At 45.7% G+C, this 20,040-nt stretch overlaps 1 long non-coding RNA gene across 1 annotated transcript in view; it reads right to left on the reverse strand.

The window, feature by feature from the left end:
• LOC138649288 (uncharacterized) overlaps positions 1 to 20,040 on the reverse strand; it is a 247,106-nt gene that overhangs the window by 170,971 nt on the left and 56,095 nt on the right. Inside the window, exon 2 of the long non-coding RNA XR_011315285.1 lies at positions 13,135 to 13,179. This is a non-coding gene — a long non-coding RNA (uncharacterized lncRNA). The remainder of the gene's footprint in view (positions 1 to 13,134; positions 13,180 to 20,040) is intronic.

Consider the following 20,040-nt stretch of genomic DNA (forward strand, 5'->3'; position numbering starts at 1 on the left):
TTATCAGGCAACGCCCACACCGGGTTCTGGAGCTGTAGAACGGAGACCATACACTGACTCCGAATGATAGGCAGCTTAAACACACCAAAGCTCCCAGAAGGCAGAGAAACAGTCATTAACTTTGACGGAGAGGAAGTACTCTCGCCAGGGGCAGCCTCTCCTACTGGCCCAGGGTTTTGGAGTACAGGCTTCACAGGGCAAAGACCATCTGAATGTTCTTTACAACCACAGGGATACCATATTTCAATCTCAGCACCAGATTCAGGCTGCAGATTTGCCAGACCCCTTTTATTAGACCTCTTGGATCTTGCTCGGGTGGCCGTTTTGGCGGGTTGTGGAACAGATGAGTCTTGGACGATCATGGACGGAAGTGACGGTTTACCTACAGGTTTCTTTCGTCTGGACCGTCTCTGTGAGCTTGAAGGGGAAGACTTTTCAGGAGATGCAGTACTTGGCTCATCGAAGGCTTTACAGAAGGCCACCAGGAAGGCCGGCAGATTCGAGATGATGGGGTCCCCTGCTTCCCAAAGGGGGTCGCACCACATCAAAGCATCTCCTCTGAAGGTAGGCCATTAAGAAACCTACTTTCAACCAGTCAGTGGGGAATTGGGGAGCATGCCACTTGAAATAACGCAAGCACCGCTCCAGGAACACACGACATTGCTTTGGGTCCCCATAGTAGCATGGAGGATCTGCTGGCTTGGATTCGTCATTAGGAGCGCAGGCTTGAAGTCGATCAAACAGCTCATTAGAGATGACAATAGGGGATGGAGCAGTGAAGGACTGGCTTTCAGACTGGGTAAACATTTTCCTCGGAGGCCAATACTGGCAAGAAGCGAGTTCATCTTGCTCCGAGAGCGAAGGCACATGGGACTCAGCGGGGACCATGGCCTGTGCAATCTGTCACGCACGCGCCCAGACTGGTTGGCGCGGGCATACGGGGGTGTGGCCCCACTGGACCACAGACCAAACTTCCCTGGAAGGGGCGTAACTAAGTAGCTTCCTAGGTGTTCGCTGGAGCCTCTGATGGTGAGGTCAGACTTGTGCAATAGGAAGCTACCAGGTGCCACTCCAGGGTGATGTCTGGCTGTGGCTGCTGATCCCACTAAGGAACGGAGCGGGCACGGCTGGCACACTGGCTGACAGGCGAGCACGGCTGGGACACAGGCAGGCAGACGGGTACAACAGAGACACTGGCAGGCAGGCGACACGGCTGGAACATAGGAAGAACCGGTAGGGACCGGTCTGCAGGCAGGTATGTGAAACAGGTTGGAACCTGTTCAGACAGGAGGACTAAGTAACAAGTAGAAGGTGGAACTAAGAGAAGAGGAGAAGGCAGAGCCAAGGGCGGAGCCGCAAGAGGCGGAGCCAAGGTTGGAGATGCTGGAGGCGGAGCCAAGAGCGGAGACGCTGGAGGCGGAGCCAAGAGCGGAGATGCTGGAGGCGGAGCCAAGAGCGGAGAAGCTGGAGGCGGAGCCAAGAGCAGAGAAGCTAGAGGCGGAGCCAAGAACGGAGAAGCTAGAGGCGGAGCCAAGAGCGGAGACGCTGGAGGCGGAACCAAAAGCGGAGACGCTGGAGGTAACGCCAAGAGCGGAGACGCTGGAGGCGGAGCCAAGAGCGGAGACGCTGGAGGCAGAACCAAAAGCGGAGACGCTGGAGGTAACGCCAAGAGCGGAGACGCTGGAGGCGGAGCCAAGAGCAGAGACGGAGCCAAGTGCAGAAACACAGGAGGCGGAGCCAGATAGAACCGCAAAGAGCGGAGCCACAGAGCAAGGCCAGAGAGTGCGAAGCAAGGTCTGAGTGCAGAGCCGCAAGAGTGCGGAGTGTAAGCAGACAGAGAACACAAGGAAAGACAAAGCAGGGAAGGAAGCCACAGACAAGGAGACCGAGAAAAGACAAAGTACAGACAAGGCAATGGAACAAGACACAGGGACAAAGACACAGGGACCAGGATATTCTGCCTCCTGGAGGGCGGACAACAAGATCAAGGCAATAGCACAGAGAAAAGCCTCCAGAGAGGGAGTAACTCAGAGCAAGGCCAGGCAAACTCAGCAGCTAAACACTAACTGAGCTAACACATTGCACAGGCCCAGACCACAGGGTGGAGCTGCACTATATACAGGAGGCCTCTTGGTAATTGGTCAGGAACTTATTAGACAGATGCACCTGATTCCTATAAGAACCAGAGAGTTCAGGCGCCGGCCCCCTATACACATAGCCATGAAGCATGTACAGAGCAGAGACACAGAACATGGAGCTGGCATGAAACAGAAACCACATCATGGCCTGGAGCAGTGGGTAAGATTGTGTGAGAGATGTGAGGCCATGCTGTGATGACAGCAGAGTTGTTACAATTCTGTAATGCTGTAGATAAACCCTCGATGTATCCTGAAAGATGAGAAAAAGAAGTTGGATTAAACTCACCCAGGGGCGGTCCGGCCCGGGGCCTCCCATCTTCTTACGATGACGTTCTCTTCTTGTCTTCATGCTGCGGCTCCGGCGCCCGCGCACTTTGTCTTCCCTGTTGAGGGCAGAGCAAAGTACTGCAGTGCGCAGGTGCCGGGCCTCTCTGACCTTTCCCGGCGCCTGCGCACTGCAGTACTTTGCTCTGCCCACAACAGAGCAGACAAAGTACGCCTGCGCCGGAGCCGCGGCGTGAAGACCAGAAGAGGACGTCATCCTATGAAGATGGGAGGCCCCGGACCGCGATGCCCATCGGAACGGACCGCAGCGGGACCTCCCCTGGGTGAGTATAATCTAACCTCTTTTTCTCATCTTTCAGGATACATCGGAGGCTTATCTACAGCATTCCAGAATGCTGTAGATAAGCCCCTGATGCCGGTGGGCTTAGCTCATCTTCGATTTTGGGGGTGACAGGTTCCCTTTAAGAAGTAGCAGAGCTAGCAGCTTCCTCATTATGTTTGCACAATGTTCACATTTCCCTTTGCAGATAACGTACATGAGAATTCAGTGCATAGTTCATCTAATATATAAAGCTGAATGTGTGTGTGTGTGTGTGTGTGTGTGTGTGTGTGTGTGTGTGTGTGTGTGTGTGTGTGTGTGTGTGTGTGTGTGTGTGTCCGGGATTGGCATCTGCACCGTCGCAGCTACAGCCACAAAATTTTGCACAGTCACACGTCTGGACCCAGAGAGCGTCATAGGCTATGTTGTGAGGCGAAATTTTAACCCCGCGTGTTCCAATTCACCAAACAATTTTGCCCCTATCTACATAATGGGGAAAAAAGTGAAAGGAAAAGTGTTGGAGGCGTCGCAGCTACAGCCACAAAATTTTGCACAGTCACACGTCTGGACCCTGAGAGCGTCATAGGCTATGTTGTGAGGTGAAATTTTAACCCCACGCTTTCCAATTCACCAAACAATTTTGCCCCTATCTACATAATGGGAAATAATGAAAGGAAAAGTGTAGGAGGCAAATTGACAGCTGCCAGATGTGAACAAGGGGGACTTAAAGAATGAGAGCGATGGCGCCAAAGAGTATATACCGTACAGTTGCTAAGGTGGGGCCCCGACATGGGATATTCACCACACACGGGGATATGAACACACACACAAAATGCGCCACACACTACCACGTGCTTGAACACATATTACCCTCAGTGTTGTGAATTCTGTTATCAAGATCCCTCCTGTGGTCATGAATGGTACTTCGGCTGGTTCTGTCCATGGGCTTCCTCTGGTGGTTGTGAGTGGGGCTGCGGCTTCTGAGTTTCCTTCCACAGGTGACGAGGTTAATTCGTTAGCTGGCTGCTCTATTTAACTCCACTTAGATCATTGCTCCATGCCACCTGTCAATGTTCCAGTATTGGTCTAGTTCACTCCTGGATCGTTCTTGTGACCTGTCTTCCCAGCAGAAGCTAAGTTCCTGCTTGTTTTTCTCTAGTTTGCTATTTTTCTGTCCAGCTTGCTATTTTGATTTTGTCTTGCTTGCTGGAAGCTCTGGGACGTAGAGGGAGCGCCTCCGCACCGTGAGTCGGTGCGGAGGGTCTTTTTGCCCCCTCTGCGTGGTCTTTTTGTAGTTTTTTGTGCTGACCGCAAAGTTACCTTTCCTATCCTCTATCTGTTCAGTAAGTCGGGCCTCACTTTGCTAAATCTATTTCATCTCTGTGTTTGTAATTTTCATCTTTACTTACAGTCATTATATGTGGGGGGCTGCCTTTTCCTTAGGGGAATTTCTTTGAGGCAAGGTAGGCTTTATTTTTCTGTCTTTAGGGCTAGCTAGTTTCTTAGGCTGTGTCGAGTTGAATAGGGAGCGTTAGGAGCAATCCACGGCTATTTCTAGTGTGTGTGATAGGATTAGGGATTGCGGTCAGCAGCGTTCCCACGTCTCAGAGCTCGTCCTATATTATTAGTAACTATCAGGTCATTCCGTGTGCTCTTAACCACCAGGTCCATTATTGTCCTAACCACCAGGTCATAACACCTCAGCACACATTTCACCACAAATACACCAACCTCGCCACATAAAAGTCGAAACACAAAAGTCGCCGCTCAAAAATCACCACGCGCAGAACTCGCCACATGCAAAAACTAGGCTCTTGCAAAACTCGCCACAAGTGCAAAACTCACCTCATGGAAAACTCGCCACACGCAAAACTTGCACACGCTGAAAAATTGCCACATGCACAAAAGTTGCAACACATGCAAAAGTTGCCTCACACAAAACTTGCACATACTCAAAGGGCACCACACATAAAACTCGCCACGTGCAAAACTCGCCATGCGCAAAACTTGCTGCACACAACTTGCTACACTAACCTGTCACATGCAACTCGACACACAAAAAGTTGCTACACGCATGTTGCCACACAAAACTCATCTCACAAAAGTCGCTACATGCATGTCGCCACACGCAACTCAACACACACAACTTGACAAACGAAACTCGCCCTAAAACACACACAAGTCTGGTATTATCCTTCAAAAATAAAAATCTGATTAATAAGCAGACAAACTACAACAAATGTACCATATAGGAAATACGGCAGCTGTCAGTCACATGACCTGTCTATTATGTGTATGTGTGAGCTAATATATATTGCCAGGGGGAGGGCTTCCTGTTGGCTGGGGATTTATCAGGCTGCCAATTTAGCTTACAAATACTGAGGTAAAAATACTGAGCAAATAACGTGTGAACGAGGTCTAATACAGGAGGAGATGACACACAGGTGTATATACTATATACAGGGGAGATGACAGACAGATATATACTATATACAGGAGAGATGACACAGGTATATACTATATAGAGGAGGAGATGACATACAGGTACATATATATACAGCAGGAGATGACATACAGGTATATACTATATACAGGAGGAGATGACACACAGATATATACTATATACAGGAGCAGATGACCTACAGGTATATACTATATACAGGAGGAGATGACATACAGGTATATGCTATATATAGATGACATGCAGGTATATACTATATACAGGAGGAGATGACACACAGATATATACTATATACAGGGGAGATGACGCACAGGTATATACTATATACAGGAGGAGATGACATACATGTATATACTATATATAGAAGGAGATGACATTCAGGTATATACTATATATAGGGGAGATGAAACACAGCAGGTATATACTATATACAGGGGAGATGACATACAGATATATACTATATATAAGGGAGATGACAAACATGTATATACTGAGGTGATGAGGTGAAAATGAGAGGTGTGAGGTGAAAATGAAAAGGTGTGAGTGCAAAATGAGAGGAGTGAGGAAAAATAGTGGAGTGATCAGAAAATGACAGATGTGAGGTTGAAATGACAAGTGTTAGGGGGGAATGAGAGGAGTGAGGGAGAAAATGAGAGGTGTGAGGGAGAAAATGAGAGATGTGAGGGGGAAAATGAAAGATGTGATTGGGAAAATGAGAGGCATGATGGGAAAATAAGAGAAGTGAGGTGCTATAACTAACCACAGATATTTACTATGCCCAGGCAACGCCGGGCTCTTCAGCTAGTATATGTATAAAGTGATGTACTTATTATGTTCTGCTATCAGGCGGTTGTAAAGAGTTAACAAAGTAGCCCCGCTTTCCATATATGGTCATAAGAGCACATGTTTGGACCACATGATCGGGTCCCGGGCTTGGTAGAGAAGGAGACATTTTGTGCACAAGTGTAGTTGCTTAGGAAAGCTGGAGCTCAGGAATCACTGCACCATTTATATATCTGTATTACAATACTGGAAAGAAACTGTGACTACTGCATTGTAACGGGATCTCTGTGAAATATCGTAGACCCGTGTCCTTTTATTTTTCTCCCTCCTCCCCTCCTGTGTCTATTTCCCCTTCTTTCCCACCTTTTGGCATGTTTTTGGTTCTTATAACTTATTTTTTTCTAATAAAAGTCATGTTTTAACTCTACATAATTAAGCGGATGCTGGAACCCCCATGTTTTTCCTCTGCATGGTGCCCAGCTGCCGATCTGGATTCTGAGGCCTCCATCAAAAGAATGCGGTGCACAATGTTTCTGCCCCTGGTGAGCTGAATAACCCCTCTCTACAATGCACAGCAGCTTAGCATGCAGCTTTGGATGTGATTGGAGTAGAACGCAGTAGAGGCCTAATAGGTGGGGGGCATCACTATCACTACCACCTCAAAAGCAGGAGGAATTGTGCAATATCATGAGTTATTGGACTACGAATACAGTCCTTGCACAGGGGCCCTATTCTGTGTGTGTCTGCCAGTGGTAGAACGCCAATGTAACAAAAGGCAAGCAGGATGAACAAAGCTGGCACGCTGCTTCAGTCCCAGAGCGTGCGATCTCACCAGTATAAATTATACAGAAATTTCTATTAATTAGTAAATGATTAGCTTAAAGGTAAACTAACCAGCTTGAAACGCGAGGTGCGAGCATTTTACAGCCGCCGCTCTCCAGCTCCACTACAATCTGCTTATAGATGAATATTGAAGCGTAATCGTGGATCCTTATCGTCTGTTCCCCACAGCGCTTGTTCCAGCCCGTATACAATATTCATAGGAACATTCCACACAAGTGTCTTTGTAGCTTATTAGCGAGACCCCATAGTGTGATAAACACGACACGCGGGGCCGCAATGCTCGTTTATACATTGGACACAGTATAAACACAATAGAGAAAAACTGATTGCATTAAACATTTGGCGCGAACATATGTTTAATAAAGTGGCGCGGTCATTGCGCTGTTAGGATAAGATGTGATTTAGAGCTGTGCACGCTCTGAAAATAAAGACCCTCACGTATAAATCAGGAGCCTGTCCAAATGGACTTCATGGCTCACGAGCTTCTCATATGTACACAGCTCAGTGACATTGCCTCTGGGTAAAGGATGGTAAATGAGCAGAGCCGAGCATGGAGGAGGGTAAAGACTGGCGGTTATTTAAAGTTTATGTCGATAAATCCCGAGAGGCTGCGCTGTTCTGCTGATTGCCAGTCCAAGGCTACTTTCACACTAGCGTCGTACTCGTGCCGACGCAAACTGTGGAAGCGCCGCACAACCGGGGCAGCGGATGCATTTTTACAACGCTTTACATTTTTACATCCGCTGCCCCATTGGGAGTTGCGGGGAGGAGGGGGCGGAGTTCCGGCCGCGCATGCGCGGTCGGAAATTGCGGACACAATGCACCAAAAAACGTTACAAGCAACGTTTTTTGGTGCCGACGGTCCGCCACAACACGACGCAACCGTTGCACGATAGTAAAAAGATATACTGTTAAAAAAAAAAAAAAAATCATGATATTCTCACCTTCCGGCGTCCCCCACAGCCTTCCCAATCCTCGCGATTCTCCCGGCAACTCCCTCGCGATAATGACTCCAGATGATGTAGCATCACGCGAGACAGCTACGTCATCACAGGTCATTGTCGCAAGGCATCACTGGGAACGGGAGCTGCCAGGAGCATCGCTAAGGCCTGGGCTGAATCCGGGGGCCGCCAGAAGGTGAGTTTATAACTATTTTTTATTTTAATTCTTTTTTAGGGCCTGGAGGAGAGTCTCCTCTCCTCCACCCTGGGTACCATCTGCACATGATCTGCTTACTTTGTGCATGGTGGGCATAGCCCCATGCGGAAAGTAAGCTGCTCAATGCATTCCTATGTGTGCGGAATCCCTGCTATTCCGCGCAAAGAATGAGCATGCTGCGTATTTTTCCACGATGCGATTCCGCCATGGAAAAAGACGCAGCATTAGCACAGCATTGAAGACACAAAAGAGCATAGTAGAACCAAAAACACTCAGTTTCAAAAAAATCACAGTAATCCGCAAGTGCTAGTAAAAAGATGTAAAAAACAGTGTATTTGGTTGATACGTTTTTTGCAAAAAATGTATACTAAGCTGCTCCACCAAACGTCAAGGTATACCCATATCAGAGCAGTCCTAACTGATGTATGCAATCCCTATCTGATGTATTTAAAAACCTGATCATCTGTATATTACCTGTGTGAACAGGGTTCAGAGAGGAAAAGTCCATGTGGACATGCTGAGTGGAACAGCTTTTGTGCAGATAGCCCAAGAGGAGTGGTGGGTAACTCCCCAGTCTTGTAGACACAAGAGAACAATTATGGAAACAGGAACACATGGGCTACTCGCACAGTGAACAAGTCTGTAGGCACATGCTCACACACCACCAAGAAACTTGAAGACACAAAAGAGCATAGTAGAACCAAAAAAAAGCACAGCATTGCGGAATCCCATTGAATTCAATGGATTGTGCTGTGTATGCATTTTCGCAGCGAAAAAAACACGGCAAAAACGCATAGACAGCCACAACACATACAGGTATTTACTGTTTGTTAGGAAATCCCTGCATGTGTTGCAGCTGTCGAACAGCCATGAGACATTCAGCCGCTGGGACTTGAACATACGCCAAAGACATTCGGTTAGCACCCGAGCATGCGGATAACACCTTAGGCTACTTTAACACTAGCGTCGGTACGGGCCCGTCGCAGTGCATCGGGCCGACGTACCGACGCATGCTGTGAAGTAAAAGCACAATAGGGGCAGCGGATGCAGTTTTACAACACATCCACTGCCCCATTGTAAGGTCCGGGGAGGAGGGGGCGGAGTTCAGGCCGCGCATGCGCGGTCGGAAAAAGCGGACCCGACGGACAAAAAAAAGATTGCAAGCAACGTTTTTTTGTCCCGACGGACTGCAAAAACACGTCGCATCTGTCGCACGACGGATGCAACGTGTGCCAATCCGTCGCAATGCGTCGCTAATGAAAGTCTATGGAGAAAAAACGCATCCTGCCGGCAACTTTGCAGGATGCGTTTTTTCTTCAAAACGACGCATTGTGACGTGCGTCAAACGACGCTAGTGTGAAAGTAGCCTTATCCGTTCACTCATCATTACTTGGCTTTAATACTCAGGTCACTTGTGGTCTTCTAACATCATCATTCCTGGTGCAAAACAAATGCAAATGCAAAAACACCACATTAAGCCGCAGAGTCCTTTGACAAGCATTTTCATGTAGAATGCACTTTTAATAAACGTTCAATTTCACTGGGAAATCGCATTTAATGTTTATGGGGGGGGGGGGGTTGTACCTTTTGGACTCATGAAAAACATTTGGGCAAATTTTCTTGAAGATTACAAAAGAACTGAAAAAAATTGCATTTCTCACACAAAATATATGCAGATTTATGATATGTAATTTGCATTTCAGGAAGTGATGACTTTGTACGTCTTCCAGTCATCTAACAGAAATGACTAACACTCATGTATTATAAGGTCAGCCCACACCTTGCTGACTGTTTCCAATAGTCAGCAGCAGAAATCTGAATACAAACCTGGAGATTTTGCATCTAGATTTGCAGAATTTGAAACAAAAAGCCTGTAAAAATCGAACAGTGCAACATTTTTAATGACACCCAACCGCAAACATGATTTTTATCCCCAAATACATTCATTTATGTAAAAAAAATAAATTGAGGAAACTCCTTTAAATATATAAATCTCTTCTCAGAGTTTCACGTGAAAATGAATATGAGGAGTCTGAAGACGTTCTACAGATGGAAGCTACGCTTCAAGACCAAGTGTTCCAGCCGCAAGAACACCTGAAGGACTCCGTGCGACCTCCAAATCTCCGTCTCCATATGCTTCATGTACTGAAATAGACTCCGTTCAGCAGAAATTAATAAGGTGTGAATTCCTTGTACCGTGTAGAGGCGATATCAGCAGAGATGAGAGGAAGAAATGGCCGTCCAGTAATGAGAATTGTTACCGGGGTGGAAAGACGTTACTGCTCATAATGTGTCCTCCCTCCATAGTCACCGGCAGGAAAGAGGCAAATGCTATACTGAGTCCCCAGCCGGACCTATCGCTGCATGTGACTATACACGCCGCGCATGCTAATACATGCGCCGCACATTTACACCCCAAAGTGTGCAGGGTACACTATTTGGGACACATTCTGGGCATAGTACAGTGGACACAGTGGGTGGATCCGTTTTACCCTTTTATGCGTGTCCTTTCATGGTGGTCATATCCTCAAGTGCGGTTTCAGCTTCACTTAAACCATTGTCTATATTTTAGGGCAGTCTCACACGTCCAGATAATTCCAGTACCGGAAAAAATCGGTACCGGAATTATCCGTGTCCGTGTGTCCCTACGTTTCTGTGGCACACGTGTGCCGCCCGTGTGCCCACTGGGTACCACACGCACGGTGCTGGGTACCACACGTACCAGCATCTGGTGCTGAAGCCGCAATTCATATCTTCCCTGCAGCAGCGTTTGCTGTAGGGAAGATATGAATAATAGTGTTTAAAATAAAGATCTATTGTCCCCCGCCCTCCCACCCCCTGTGCGCCCCCCCCCCCCCCCGCTGTTCTGAAAATACTCACCCGGCTCCCTCGTTGGCTGTCGCTTCTTCCTGTTCTGGCCGCATCTTTTCCTGTATGCGGTCACGTGGGGCCGCCGATTACAGTCATGAATATGCAGCTCCACCCCTATGGGAGGTGGAGCCGCATATTCATTACTGTAAATGAGCGGCCCCACGTGACCGCATACAGAAGATGCGGCCAGGAGAGGAAGCAGCGCCGGCGAGGGAGCGAGCCGGGTGAGTATTTTCAGAACAGCGGGGGGGCGCACACATCGGGCACATAGATCTTTATTTTAAACACACTTATTCATATCTTCTCTACAGCAAACGCTGCTGTAGGGAAGATATGAATCGCGGCTTCAGCACCAGTGGGGGGGACAGCGCTTAATGTAGCGCTGTCTCCTGCACGGCACACGGACTGCACACAGACAACGTCAGTGTGCGGTACGTGCTTTACACGGACCCATTGACTTTAATGGGTCCGTGTAATACGTGGGCTCCCACGAACACTGACATGTTTCCGTGTTTGGCACACGGAGACATGGTCCGCAAAAAATCAATGACATCTGAACAGATGCATTGATTTTTATGTTTCTACGTGTGTCAGTGGCTCCGGTACATGAGGAAACTGTCACCACACGTACCGGAGCCATTGACGTGTGAAACCGGCCTTATGACAGTTTTGGCACCTACCTGTCTTGATTCCAGCTGCTGAGGGTATCATTTATGAGTTAGCGCTTGCGTGTTTTACTATATACAGAATATGAAAATATATCTATCTATCATGTATCACAAATAGGATGAGATACATCAGCTTAGCAGATAGTATAACACATTATAGGATTAGATACAACAGCATCACACATGATAGGACTAGCTAAAGCAGCTCTGCAGACAGTAGCACACATGGTATGCTTAGATACAGCAGACAGTAATAGATAATAGTCTTAGATACATAACAGAGCAGAGGATTTAATGTATGATAGACATGGATACAGCAGCTCAGCAGATAGTATCCCACATGATAGGCTGAGATACGTTTCCCTTTGAGTAGGAAGCTTCCTGACGTGGCATGGTCTTCTTCTGGGTACCCCTGGGGTGCACGTATCCTTGATTACTAGTAAGCTCATTATTATTCCACGATAAGAAGAACATTTGGTATTTTTATATTTCCACAGCTGCGGCAGTTCCATCAGATCCAGATTTTAGTTTTGTATGGCCTCTGGGTCTCGTATTTGCAGGATGTAAAATAGGTCAAGGCGAAATTAAATTTTTAAGTGGAATTGATGAAAAAGTTGATCTGGGAACCCTGAAGAGATGGGAGATTGCGGAGAGCTGACAGAGAGGTCCCCGGCAGACTGCGAACTGTCGGCAGAAATCCCTCACAGAGGCCTACGCTCCGCACAGTGGCAGAATAAGGAGTTTAGCTCATTTTAATAAGAAATGAAATCCAATTGGAAATGCTAATCTAAAAGAACAGCCAGAATGGTGAAGAATAAGCCCAGGTCTGCGACTAGTGGCTCCTGCATATAATACAGCCGTATAAATTATGGACCACCCTTACTAGATCTGCACCTTGTGTGTATCAGCCCGGCATAATCTTTATAGGTTGTCCACTACTTTAGCATTGATGACCAATCCTTAGGATAAGTTATGAATGTCTGATCGGTCGGGGTCCGACACCCGGCATCCCCTCCGATCAGCTGTCATCAGTGTAGGCGGCCAACGGCCGGAAGTACTCACTTGCAGAGCTGGCGGTCTTCTGATAGTGGACACCGCAGGGTACTACACATCCGCCTTCTATTCAAATCAATGAGAGGTGGATGGGTAGTCCCCTGTGGCGGCCACTATAAGAAAATTGCCAGCTCCGCAAGTAAGTGCTTCCCGCCTACACCGACAGCAACTGATCGGCGCGGGGTGCCGGGTGTCATACCCCGACCGATCAGGCATTCATGACCTATGTACAATGTAGCACCGGCATATACCAATGTTTAGGTGTCCAAAGTCACTGTGTACCCCAGCCTAATGATTACTTTTCTGTGGAAGCCTCAGCAATTTCAGCATCGCCTCAAATCAATTGATGAACTCAAGAACTGTAGAATTGTTTTCATGTAAATGTATTGGACAAATAAAAAAAAGTTTTGACATTTTCTGAAATACTTCAAATATAACAGTTTCCTAAATTACTACTTGCTGTTAGAGAATGGAAAAGTCTTTTATTTTTTACTTTCATACACTTTAAAGCCAAACCAGATAATGTCCAATTGATACAGGAAAACTTTAACTTACCCTTAGTGAGAATGATGATCCCTTTCTCTGACAGCATGCAAAGATCTGAAAATAGAAAGAAATTGAAACACAAAGTGTGATGACACAGCATTTAATCTTAATTATCCAGAACTAAATACAGTAATGCAGCAATGGATGTTTGCTTAATATTTTGATTGACCACTGTGTGGGTCCTGTGGCTTGTTGACTTGCAAAACAGAGGAGTAAAAATGTTGCAAATTGATATCCAGCTTTAAGAAAATGGCCACCGGGAAATCAATGATGCACTCCGCTCTGCTCACTGCCAACACAGGCCGACAGCATCGCCACACTTCTGCCGCCGCCAGATCCTTGAGGAAAGGACCCTGCTCCATGAAACGCACTCTGCTCTGCCTCACCACTGACACCAGGCCCATAGCTTCGCAGATTTTACTCTACGGGATATCAGCTTAGGGGACTATGGCCCCAGCTGGAAGAACAAAGATCTGCTCCATTGACTATCGTTGAATCCTCAGAGACATCTTGAAAACTCCAGGTTGGGACAATCAGTTCCTCTGACCACATATCTCACTGCTCTCAGCTTCCTAAGCTTGTCTTTACCTCCTCTCTGTGGGTGCCCTCCAAAAGAAGGGTGACACTGGTGTGGGTAGTCGGCCCTGGAAGCAGCTCTAATCCCGGCGAGTCAGCGGAGGGTGAGACTCTGTAATTTTGCACCATCTTTGGTATTTTGCTGGGACTATTCTATGTGTTATTTGCCTGTTTTGTGGTTGCCACACTCTTTTACAGTCATCCTGTGTTGTCTGAGTAATATTATGCCCACGGTAAAAGTAAGGCGAGCGTTCTGTGGGATGATCCCTGGTCCATGCGGTCTCGAGCCAGCTGACTAGAGCACACGCTGACCGCCCCGTGTCTCCACACAGTTTATTGAAGTTGCAGAACTTTTCATTATCCTATGATTATATTTACATGAGATTGGGACAGCACTTTTTAGACTGGTGTATCTACTCTGGTGTTTCTCTGCAGTATTGCACGCAGAGCCCGTCTGATCATTTCTATCATTACTTGGAATAAATCACTTTATTTTCTTGCCAGATCATATTCTTAATTCCCACAGGTCGGCTGTGATAAAGATAATTGAGATAACGCTCTAATGAGGTGTCATGGTGGCTGACCTCCGCCACATTCATTCCTGTCATTATCAGACACTCAAGTCCTTAAATACTTTAATTACCAATAACATATATTTATTACATTAATATAAATCCAATGAAAAGTGGAGAATTAAACTGCTGCCAAGTGAGGTGTCCCCGCAGTGATATCACATTTGTACAGATGACACAAATAGACTAATTACTGGCGCTTTGGTATATAGAAACCTTAATAAAATACAAATGGCCGTCAATGACATGTGTTACCTCCCACTTGACTGTGTGAAGGCAATCTCTGGCCATAGAACCAAAGGAAGCCCAAAAAGAACTAAAGATTGGTGCAAAGAACCAAGAAGAACATAAGGACAAAGAACTGTGGTATAAGGACAAGTGAGTATGATGTATTTTATTTTTTTTTAATTCCTTCCTTCTCCTCCTTTCATTATGCTTTGGGGCACATTTTTTTTTACATTTTTTCACGGCAATCAGGGCACTTTCGATATAGACCGATTTCATGTAGACCAAATTGAATCTACCAGCTGAACAGAGCACATCTGCTCAAAATACATTTCTCTCTACTTTAGCCTTTTCCAAAATCATGGACTAATACCAAACAAACTCAGCTGCTGTTTAGAAGTGACTGGGTTGATGTAAATGACAAATGTGCAATATACACGGTAGGTGTGAAACATCACATATTGGATTCAAGCGAGTAGTGGCATCATATAATCATAACATATATGCTGAAGGTCAAGAAATGCCAATTGTAGGGTTTTGTTGGGTAGCGGTTGTTATGTCTGAGGTGCCTATATTAGTTAAGGTTTTTCTCTGTCCTTAAAGAGTTAATGTACAGAGCTGCATGTAAGAAGACTTGGTGATAAGTAAGTTTGGGGTCAGCGCCATAAGCATCCCCATACCATTTAATAGCATTTTTGAGAGTAAATGCTTTACGGTCATAAAAAGACAGATACATGTGGCCCAGACAATGCAGAGGAGAATAAGCTGTGCAGCAGAGAGAAATACCTGTTCTATAGTTAGCTAGCAAGTGGGGGTGAGTAATCACTGAAGGGCTTAGTAAGAGTCTGAGCTCCAATCATTCTGAGCTGCAATCTCTGATATTTGTCCCAGGTGGATGTGACCAGCTTTTCTGCATAGGGTACCACCATTAGAGATGTGAGGTATGCCACAGAAAAGATGGCATATTTCTGCTTATAAAGAGATCATCCAGCCCAGTGAGTGATTCTCATGAACCATTTGGAAGCTCTGTGCTGGCTCGGTGTGTCCCATCACAAGGTCCAAAACAATAGAAGCACCAAAGATTCCAAAGCACCAGAGACAGAGAGTAATTCTGGGATAAGACGTAGCCTTTACTCCATGCTTAAAATTGCATAGTGACAATAAAAAAATCAAGTAGACTGTGCAACGTTTCTACCCTAACAGGTCTTTATCAAGCCAGAAATACAAACAAAATTGGCTGCAATGTTAAGGATGGATGTTCTGATCTGGTGACCTTGGAGCTGCATGAGAACTTTCACTGGAGAAAGTGGCCACTATACTGACCACAAACCTGAACTTAACACCGCCACTAGAAGTAGCCGTGGAGTGTACCTAACACACCTAGACACCGTCACAGCCGGAGGACTAAATACCCCTAAAGATGGAAATCGGAATACTGTCTTGCCTCAGAGAAAATCCCCAAAGGATAGATAGCCCCCCACAAATATTGGCGGTGAGTCGGAGAGGAAAAAAACATACACAGGCAGAAAAAACAGGATTTAGCACAGGAGGCCACTCTAGCTAGATAGGACAGGATAGGACAGAGTTCTGTGCGGTCAGTATTAAAACCCTTCAAAAAATCCACAGCAGAATATACAAAAAACTTCCTACATCTAACTAAAGATGTAGGAGCATATATCTGTAACTCCAGTGAAACCAACCAGACTGAGAAAACACAGACACAGTCTAATCTGGACAAAAGAAAAACAAACGAACAGTACTGAAAATAAGCACACTGCATGTGTGCCACAGGAAAAGAAACAGACACTTATCTTTGCTGAACTGGCAGATAAGCAGGAGAGGCCAGGCAGAGATCCAACACTTCCAGAGAAACATTGACAACTGGAAAGGGCTAAAGGATCCTGCACACCTAAATATCCCAGTCAGAATTGTAATTATCCGATACACCTGGCCAGGACGGCGAGTCAGAGACAACTGCATTCCCACCAACAATCACTGGAGGGAACCCAAGAGCAGAATTCACAACAGATGGAATAAAGGCTACGTCTTATCCCTAAATTACTCCCTGGTGACCTGGAATCATTGGAGCTTCTATTGTAAGGAGTTAATCTCCCAAAAGTGGAGAGGAGATAGCTGCCAAAGAGAGGAGAGGACAGGGCCACACAGGGGAATCTGGTGATCTGGTTGATGTCTGAGTGTGAAGAGGCATTCCACACCATAGACGGATAACAGACAGAATGTGATGCAGTAAAGGTACCGTCACACTCAGCGACGCTGCAGCGATATAGACAACGAGCCGACCTAAACTAGATCGCTGGAGCGTTGCTGTTTAGGTCGCTGTAGAGACGTCAAACACAGCAACTCCAGAACTATGCAGGAGCGATCCAGTGACGTAACGGCGACTCACTTCTCGTTCTCGCTGGTTGTTAGCTCCATGTCAAACAGCCGGAGTGTACCGATCCGACACACATCTAGGGGCCCTATGCTCGTTGCTGGCGTCCTTGCTTTTGATGTCAAACATGACGATACACGCCAACCTGGCGACCAAATAAAGTTCTGGACTTCTAGCTCTGACCAGCGATGGCACAGCGGGATCCAGATCGCTGCTGCGTGTCAAACACCACAAGATCGCTATCCAGGACGCTGCAATGTCACGGATTTTGTCGTTCTCTTTGCAAAGTTGCTGAGTGTGACGGTACCTTAAGGGCACAGTCAGACAGCCGTATAAATCAGACCAAGATTGGAGCACAATGCTCGAACTGGCCCACAGCTCTCCGGACTTGAACGTGACAGCTTCATGTATTTCTATGCAGTTGTCACTCTCGAGTTGATAAGGTCTCCATTCCAGTCTCTATCCGATTTATACGCCCTTCTGACTGCACACTAACTGTGCAGAGAAGGCTGCAAGAGTGTAGAAAATGCCAGACAAGCTACTGCTGTACATTGCTGCAAAGTGGCAAGCAAGCAAAAGTGTAAAGTCTGACATAATTGTCCAACTATCTACCTCTGTAGCCAGTTGTGAGACTGTACAACTATCAAGCTCATTTCCTACTGCAAGACTGTGTAACCATCAAGCTCATTTCCTACTGCAAGACTGTGTAACCATCAAGCCCATTTCCTACTGCAAGACTGTGTAACCATCAAGCTCATTTCCTACTGCAAGACTGTGTAACCATCAAGCTCATTTCCTACTGCAAGACTGTGTAACCATCAAGCTAATTTCCTACTGCAAGACTGTGTAACCATCAAGCTAATTTCCTACTGCAAGACTGTGTAACCATCAAGCTAATTTCCTACTGCAAGACTGTGTAACCATCAAGCTCATTTCCTACTGCAAGACTGTGTAACCATCAAGCTCATTTCCTACTGCAAGCTCATTTCCTACTGCAAGACTGTGTAACCATCAAGCTCATTGTCTCCCTGTGAGTAAAGTTATGGACCTGTTAGCCGTGTGCATCTGCATTCTGCTGCCATTTATAAGTATTCTCTCTACACCAAGGGCCACTACATGCTATTTAAAGGAGAACTCCACCACCATCCACACACCCTTAGTCAAGCATGTTTCTGCCCAGTGAGATGGATAGGAAATATGAAGTTCTGACACTGCCGCCAAGAACACGGATAGGGAGCAAGTGTATTTGCTGTGTTATTGGGTGTTAGTGATGTTAGCTCTATGAGAGCTGATATGGCTGACCACGACAGCTGTCAGATAACTCCATCCTCTGCTTGTGTGTTGGACAGATAATGGAAATCATATATATAATGCTGGATAGAGATGAGTAATCATCTTGAGACAGGTACTTTAGGTGTAAGTCTATTGACATCCATATTCCTATTATATATAGAAAGTGGAGTTGCGACTAGCACCCAGTCTTGAGGAGGTCCAAGCTTCTCCCTTACCAAATAAGCTGACACCAGTATTGTAATGGTACGTGGTAGGTGATACCACTGGAACAGATTTTTCACTGGGACCCAGGAGATTCAAAACCCGTGGCATAAAAGACTCAGAGCAAAATTCCTTTGGTGCCAGGTGCTGCCTCCTCGGGGTCTATGGGATTTGTAATTACAGAATCTTATAGTAACCTATATAAGTGATGCATGTAGCGGACTATGGCCATGTAACTATGATGTGATCGTCCAGTATCTACATCAAATAGTCATAATTAACCAGATTCTTAAATTGGAAAAAAAAAAAAAGAAATAATTGCTAGGAATGTTAATGAAATTCTCGTACACTCGGTATTTAGCCAACAGCTGTAAACAAGACTCCCAGAGGCTAATTCCCTATTTCACATCCTCGTCAGCTGTAATGGCTGGATGAACAATCGGAATAATAGGCAAGGTTAATTTCTTCCATTATTTATGCTTTACCAACCCTGTAGACAGAGGTAGCTGATTTGAGATCATCTGTGTGACCCGGGAAGGACACTGCTGCCGCTGTCGCTGCCTACGGAGATGTTTTCTTAAATCATATTTTGATTCAGATTTGTGTGATCATGGCAAAAAAATCATAAAAATGTAATAATTACATTCCCCAGAGGAGGATTCCGTGTCACCGGCTGGATCTTAATTACATATGAATCATCCGGGATTCTCATAAAAACCTAATTGTGAAACTGTCTCATTAACACTTTCGTTGCCATTATGGTAATTACATTTGCTGAGATTTAATTGTGCGCCTTTATCACTGTAGTAGTAATAAATCTGCCCCCATGTACACTCTTAGGCTGGTTTCACATTTGCGTTTAAAAACGCAGCATTTTAAACGCATCCGCAAGTGGTGGAAAAAACGCATATAAACGCGTACAAACGCAGCGTTTTTTAGACACATGCATTGTCGCATGCGGTTAAAAAAACGCCGCTTTTGTATGCGCTTACATGCATTTTTTTCCTGCGTTTGCGCTTTTGGTACGCATGAGAAATTTCACAAGCTGGTTTTTGTTCATTCTGCTTCACAAAAAACAGAATAAAAAGCAATCAAAAATGTCATGTGCCCGAAAATGTTACCAATAAAAATGTCAACTCGTCCCGCAAAAAACAAGACCTCACATGACTCTGTGGACCAAAATATGGAAAAATTGTAGCTCTCAAAATGTGGTAACGCAAAAAATATTTTTTGGAATAAAAAGCGTCTTTCAGTGTGTGACGGCTGCCAATCATAAAAATCCACTAGAAAACCCACTATAAATAGAAATCAAACCCCCTTCATCAACTCCTTAGTTAGGGAAAAATAAAACAAATAAAAAAAAGTATTTATTTCCATTGTCCCATTAGGGTTAGGGTTAGGGCTAGGGTTAGGGATAGGGTTAGGGTTTGGATCCCTTTATCACCTTGATGGTGGCTTAGGGTTAGGGTTTGGATCCCTTTATCACCTTGATGGTGGGTGGTGGCTTATCAGTGTCTAGACTTGTTTTTCTCTATTGAAACGCATGAGTTCAAAAACGCAACCATACGCATGTGCTTAAAAACGCATGCGTTTACACAGACAGCAATACGTTTTTTGACACAATCGAATGCATGCGTTTTTTTGCGGCAAAAAAAG

This window comes from Ranitomeya imitator, chromosome 9, assembly GCF_032444005.1.
Source record: "Ranitomeya imitator isolate aRanImi1 chromosome 9, aRanImi1.pri, whole genome shotgun sequence".
NCBI lineage: Eukaryota > Metazoa > Chordata > Amphibia > Anura > Dendrobatidae > Ranitomeya > Ranitomeya imitator.